This window comes from Plecotus auritus (assembly GCF_963455305.1).
Source record: "Plecotus auritus genome assembly, chromosome: 9".
Taxonomy (NCBI): Eukaryota; Metazoa; Chordata; class Mammalia; order Chiroptera; family Vespertilionidae; genus Plecotus; species Plecotus auritus.
Genome location: NC_137783.1, coordinates 123,161,588 through 123,168,683, shown reverse-complemented (window position 1 = coordinate 123,168,683; position 7,096 = coordinate 123,161,588).

Below are 7,096 nucleotides of genomic sequence, written 5' to 3'. Positions count from 1 at the left end.
ACAATAAGATTTCATGAATAAGGTGATTTTGGGGCTGAGACCAGAATGAAGCTAAAGAACAAATCATGCAGATATCTGGGGAAGAGCAATTATGGAAGGGGAACCAGTGTCCTGATGTAGGAATAATAGTAAAGAGGCCAGTGTTGCTGTATGGTGTGAATGATGAGGATGTGCAGGATTTAATCCACTGCAAGAGCTTTGGCTTTTACCCCGAGAGAGATGGGAACCCATTGAGAGTTCTCAGCCAAAAAGTATCACAATCTGACTTTTATTTTAACTCTGGCTGCTATGTAGAGTTTAGACCAGGGGTGGGCAAACTTTTTGACTCGAGGGCCACAATGGGTTCTTAAACTGGACCGGAGGGCCAGAACAAAAGCATGGATGGAGTGTTTGTGTGAACTAATATAAATTCAAAGTAAAAGAGCGGAGGGGAGAGCAAGAGAACCCTCCGCTCTTTCGGCTCCACGGGCCGGATAGAACAGCCGAACGGGCCGGATCCGGCCCGCGGGTCGTAGTTTACCCACGGCTGGTATAGACTTTATCAGGGAGACTATTTAGGAGTGTTTTGCAGTCATCCAGGTAAAATATGATGGGGTCTTAGGATGAATGAATGGATAGATGAATGAACGAATGAAAAACTAAATAAACAGTGGTTGTATGTCATTCTGAACAAATACAATGAGAACTGATCCAGGTAGGTAAGTCTTCCCTGAGGAAGTAGCAATTGAGCTGAGATCTGGAAGAATAATGTGTTACATACTATTGAGTTGGTTCTGACTCCAGACAACACTATGAATGAGTGGTGCCCACAATGTCCTGTCCTAAAGAGCCCTGCTCAGCTTCTGTAGACTCATGCCTATGGCTTTTTTATGGAGTCAGTCCATCTCATATTTGATCTTCCTCTTTTCCTGCTGTCTTCCCCTCCCCGCTCCCCCCTCTTCTCCCAGTAGCATTGTTGTCTTTTCTAAAGAATTGTGCCTTCTCATGATATGCCCAAGTAGGACAGCTTCAGTGTTGTCATTTTTGCCTACAGTGATGTTTCAGGCTTAATTAGCTCTAGAACCACTTGTTCATCTTTATGGCAGTCCAAGGTATCCATAGAGCTCTTCTTCAAAACCATATTTCAAATGAATCAGTTTTTTTTCCCTATCAGCCATATTCCCTGTACAACTTTCACGTCCTTATATAATAACTAGAGGCCTGGTGCACGAAATTTGTGCACAGGGGTGGAGGGTGTCCCTCAGCCCAGCCTTCACTCTCTCCAATCTGGGACCCCTTGAGGCATGTCCGACTGCCCGTTTAGGCCCGATGCCACCTGGGATCGGGCCTAAATGGGCAGTCGGACATCCCTCTCACCATCCAGGACTACTGACTCCCAACTGCTCGCCTGCCTGCCTGCCTGATTGCCCCTAATTGCTTCTGCCTGCCAGCCTGATCACCCCCTAACCACTCCCCTGCCAGCCTGATCAACACCTAACTGCTCCCCTGCTGGCCCGATTGCCCCTAACTGCCCTCCCCTGCCGGCCTGGTCACCCCTAACTGCCCTCCCCTGCCGGCCTGGTCGCCCCTAACTATCCTCCCCTGCAGGCCTGGTCACCCCCAATTGCCCTCCTCTGCTGGCCCAGTCACCCCTAACTGCCTGCCCTTGCCAGCCTGGTCACCCCTAACTGCCCTCCCCTGCAGGCCTTGTCACCTCTAACTGCCCTCCCCTGTTGGCCCAGTCACCCCTAACTGCCCTCCTCTGCTGGCCCGGTCACCCCTAACTGCCCTCCCTTGCCAGCCTGGTTGCCCCTAACTGCTCTCCCCTGCAGGCCTGGGTTCCCTCCCAACTGCCCTCCCTTGCAGGCCTGGTCCCTCCCAACTGCCCTTCCCTGCCGGCCATCTTGTGGCAGCCATCTTGTGTCCACATGGGGGCGGCCATCTTTGACCACATGGGGGTGGCCATATTGTGTGTTGGAGTGATGGTCAATTTGCATATTATATAGGATGGGAATACGGGGTGTGGATCTTAGCCTTGGTCTCTAAGTCACATCTTGCTTTTGGTGATCTTTCCCAAATCTTCCATTGCTGCCCTTCCAAGTATCAGCCATCTCTTGATTTCTTGGCTACAGTCTGCATTTGAATTGATGACTGAACCAAGATAAGCAAAACCTGTAACAATTTCATTGTCTTCATTGTGTATATTAAAGTTGTGTATTTCTTCTGTAGTCATGACTTTTGTCTTCTTGATGTTCAGATCAGTTCTGCTTTGGCACTTCCTTCTTTCACTTTCATAAGAACTTATTTCAGATCATTGCTACATTCTTCCAGTAAGATGGTATCATCGGTGTATCTTTTTTTTATTTTTTATTTTTAAAATATATTTTATTGATATTTTACAGAGAGGAAGGGAGAGGGATAGAGAGCTAGAAACATCGATGAGAGAGAAACATCGATCAGCTGCCTCCTGCACACCCCCTACTGGGGATGTGCCCGCAACCAAGGTATGTGCCCTTGACCGGAATCGAACCCGGGACCCTTCAGTCCACAGGCCGACGCTCTATCCACTGAGCCAAACCGGTTTCGGCTCATCTGTGTATCTTAAGTTACTGATATTTATTCCACTGATTTTCACTCCTTCTTCCTCTGAGTCTAGCTCATTTTTTGTATGATATGTTCTGTGTATAGATTAAACAAATAGGGAGATAAAATGCACTCTTGTCTGACACTTCTGCCTATAGGAAACCATTCTGTCTCTCCATATTCTGTTCTGACATTGGCTACCTGTCCACCATACAGGTTACGCCTCAGGACTGTCAAGTGCTGAGGCATGCCTATTTTTTTTCGAGGCAACTATAGCTTTTCATGAAAGAATGACAGTGATAAAAGGATTGGGGTACTGGGGAGGGAGTAAACTATTTTAAGGAAAGAAAGAGCTTATGCAAAGGTGGGGTGGTGGGAAGGTGCATGTTGTACTGCAGGAACTGGAAGATTGCTGGTGAGGCCAGAGCTCAGACAGCTAACATTTATATGCTAATTATAAGACTTATTTTATTTCTCAAAATAGTCTTAGGGAGTTGTTATTTTTTCCATTTTACAGTTGAGGAATTTGAAGCTTAGAGAAGTGAAGTGACTTACCCAGGGTCAGATTACTAAGAAATAGCAGAGATTGTTTGGTTATTATATTCTCTCTCCCCATACCTACTACCACACTCACCAGAATATAATTTTAATGATGGCAGAAACTTTATTTTGTTTGAAGCTGTATCCTTAGGAATTAGAATAGTACCTGCCAGGTGGTAGATGCTCAGTAAATACTTGCTGAATGGATGAATGAAAGAATGAGTTAGAATCAAGGTGTATCTAACTGCAAAGTTCATGTTCTTAATGACATCTTGTATACTCAGGTGTAAATTAGAGCTATCAGATTGTTTCTTAATAAGTTTTAATAGAGACAAAGCCTTAAGCCAGTGTAATCCAAAGGAGATGAAGGGGAAAAATTACTAAAGGGGAAATAGAGCTCAGAAAGAATAGACTAATTGTTTCAAAATAAATTTGCCATAAACTAGAGTAGGTGAGAAGAGAGGAGGAAAAGAAGGCTCTGATTCTAAAGCTGGTGGCTAACTTCCACAATAGCTTTCACTGGAACCTGAATGTGGAAATTTTCTTGCTTTGCTTATCCAACAGTTTGCACATTGTCTTGACTTAGTTAGCTACTGTTTCCTGGGCAACAGAACACAGTCAACATGCCCTATATAATTCCTCTCTCTGGTCCCCTTTAATTTGTTCACTCACCAATCCCCCTCCCTCAAACATTTTTCTTATCAAGTGCTCTCAGATAATTTGTCCTCATTGCAATGTGACCTGTGGGACACACAGGCAATCTGTTAACTTCTTGTTTCTGAGTTGGTAGTTCAGGTGTGTAACTTTACACCTGTCTATCCATAGATATTTCTCCCTGAAATAGAACTTAGTGTCTCTCACTCCTAGGAAGTTAGGCCTTAATCTTTCTGTTTCTTTACCTTATACTGTCTCATTTTTTTTCACCACTTTAAACTCTTCATCTTTTTCCTTTTGTCACAGAGGAAGAAATGTTTCATCTCTTTTCATAAAGTGACATCTCTACTTGTTTTTTTTTACTTCCATCCCCTCCTACCTCTGCCAGAACTTTGCTCTGTTAATTATCCTCATTCTTTCTTGCAACCCCTATCTGTTCTTTTTCACAGAGTTGGAGATTCAGGTTTTAATTCCTGTTTTGCCACTTTCTGGCTTTGGAACTTTGAGCGAGTTATTTGGCTTCTTTGAGTCTCAATTCTTATCTTAAAATACCATTTGTTCTGCTAACCTTGCATGTCCATAGTGAATCAGTTACAATAAGGTATGTGAAAGCACTTTATAAGATAGAAAACACCTTTCAAATGCAAGGTGTTATTATTACATCCTATGTGCACAGATAATTCAAATATCTTCTTAAAACAGTTTTTCTCAACTTTGCTAACCCTTGAGATATCCTTATTTCCTTCTTCCTTTCTTCCAGCCAAACCTCTTGAAAGAATAATCTTTACTTGTTATCTTCTTATTCCTCAGTTCATTAGAACCTGGCTTCCATTTGATTCTGGATAAGTCTATTGAGTCTATTGCCTTCAAGATTACTAGAGGTGGCCTAGTTCCATATTCTCAGATCTCATTCTTGCGATCTGTAGCAGTTGATTTTTTGACTAAAAATGGCTTAGCACAGTGTTGAATAGTAGTAGATATTTAATAATTTTTTGTAAATAAATGTAGTCTCTTTGCCCTTTTTGGATGAATCTACTTTTTTCTCTCATAAACCCCCAATTTATGCACCCCCAAATTTAGTTTGTTGCTGCTATTTCACTCTGTATTCGTCCTGGGAAATTTGACCTGCTCTAAGGCTTTTCCACTCTATAGAGATGGATCTCACATCTGCTTTTCCAACTCAGTCCTGAGCTTTGGTTCTGCCTGTTTAACTCTAAATCTCTACCTGGATGTCCCATTGTCACTTCCAATTTACCAAGTTTATCATCTCCTTCCCCTAAATCAATTTCCCTTTCAGGCTTAGGTATTTTTACACTAATACTAGCATTCAGTCATCCAGACTTGAAGCTTCATAAATGTGTTGACTCATTTTTCTTCATATATTTCTACAGTAGTCATTCATTTGCTCATCAAATGCTTAGTCAGTGTTCATTACATATAAAATACTATTCTAGACACTAGGGATATAGAACTGAATAAAGAAGACAAAAAATAACTACTCAGAAGGATCTTATATTCTAGTCGTTTACTTTTATTCAATCATTTTCTCACTAATTATTCATTGAGAATGATAGGGGTCCTATTTTATATAGAGTTGCCAAAGAAGGTTTCCATGATATGGAAACATTTAATCAGAAACCTGAATGAAGTGAGGGAGTGAGCCATGCAAATTATTGGGGGAAGAACTTTTAGGCAAGTGAAGACGCTGGGTTTTATCTAAGTGAAATGAGAAGCCATTGGAGGGTTTAAGAGAGAAGCAAGATGATGTAATTTCCACATTTAAAAGAATCACTGTGCTATGGAGAAGAACAGACCAGGAAAGCAGTTGTGGAAGCAGAGACACTAGCTAGGAAGCTAATATGAGTTCATATGAGAGATGATGACATCTTGGACTAGAGTGGTAGCAGAAGAAAATGATACATGCTATGGTTGCATAAATTAGAACAAAGCCTTTTCTGTGTAGATGTTGCCTTGTCTGGTAGAATAGCTTGGTGAATTGGTGGAACCTTTCCTCCCAGGTGCCTTCTTCTTACATGATTATAGTCCTATGCCAGGGTACATGGTTTAGTGAGCAGAGAGAGCTAGCTAGATTTGCAGCCTAGTTGCTCTTTCATCTGCACACCCTTGTGCAGTGAATGAACTGTATAATGGCTGTCCTAGATAGAAGTGAAAGGAATGAGAATTCACTCTTCTTTTATTTTTAATTCTCATTATTCTCATGCAGACTTTATCATTTCACATATATAGGGTGTCCCCAAAATGTATACACACTGAATAATTTTTCCAATGTGTTTTTTTTTCCTTTTCAGATTTAACCAATTGGAATGAATAATTATTCAAAGTGTGTATACCTTTTTTTTGGATACCCCATATTTTAATCTCTCTAGCCACTGAAGACCAGAACTATAGCTAATTCTTTCTTTCACTAGTGTCTGACATGGTGTCCCATCTGTAGTCTGATATTTGGTGATAGTGGCAATAATGAAATCATTCATGCCTAGTGTCTGCAGAGATCACTGTATTAAAGTTCCTGAGTACTAAAGTAGTTCTGCATATTCATAAGAGCTAATCATAACAACTTGTGTCCATTGGTAAGAGACAAACTTAAATGTAAAGCCCATTGCTATGATCTATATAAGTTAAAAGTGGATGCAGTTTTTGTAACAGGTAGTATTAGTTGTCATTTGAGAGGCTGATTGTTTCAATGAGCCAGGGTTTGTTTTAATGGCTGGTACCAACTGCAAGGAAAATGACAAAATACTTGATGTTTTTCATATGTGCCTATTTCAATAACCCAGCAATATTTTGAAATGACCTGGTGTAGAGGATGAAGCAAGTCTAGGAACTGCTGCCAAGTCCTACATAGTAGCAACATGTAAGTAGTTTAGTCAGATTCACTAAAACTTGGAAATCTAGTGTATTAGAGGCACATGCAGAAGCTGTGTTAATTGCTAGGTTATTTTCCATATGGTTCTGTTTTAATAAAGCATATTTGATGCAGATGGTTGGAAAGTAAGTTTGGTAATGTCTAAACTGGCCCTAATTCCTGCAGTGCTTCCACTCCAATACTTAACAGTGCCCTTGTAAGGTTTCTTCATTCACAGACTTTTTGTTTTTAGTTGAAATGTGGCCTAAGATAACTGAAAACGATTCTTGTTTTTCTTTAAACTTCACCTCTAAAAGGACAAGAACAGTCATTTCCCCCTGATTCCACATCAAAACTACACTTCAGCTTGGTTTATTTAGTATTATTTGGCTTCTATTCATCATTATTATGAATACTAGAGGCCTGGTGCACAAAATTCGTGCACAGGGGGCTGTGACCCTCAGCCCAGCCTGC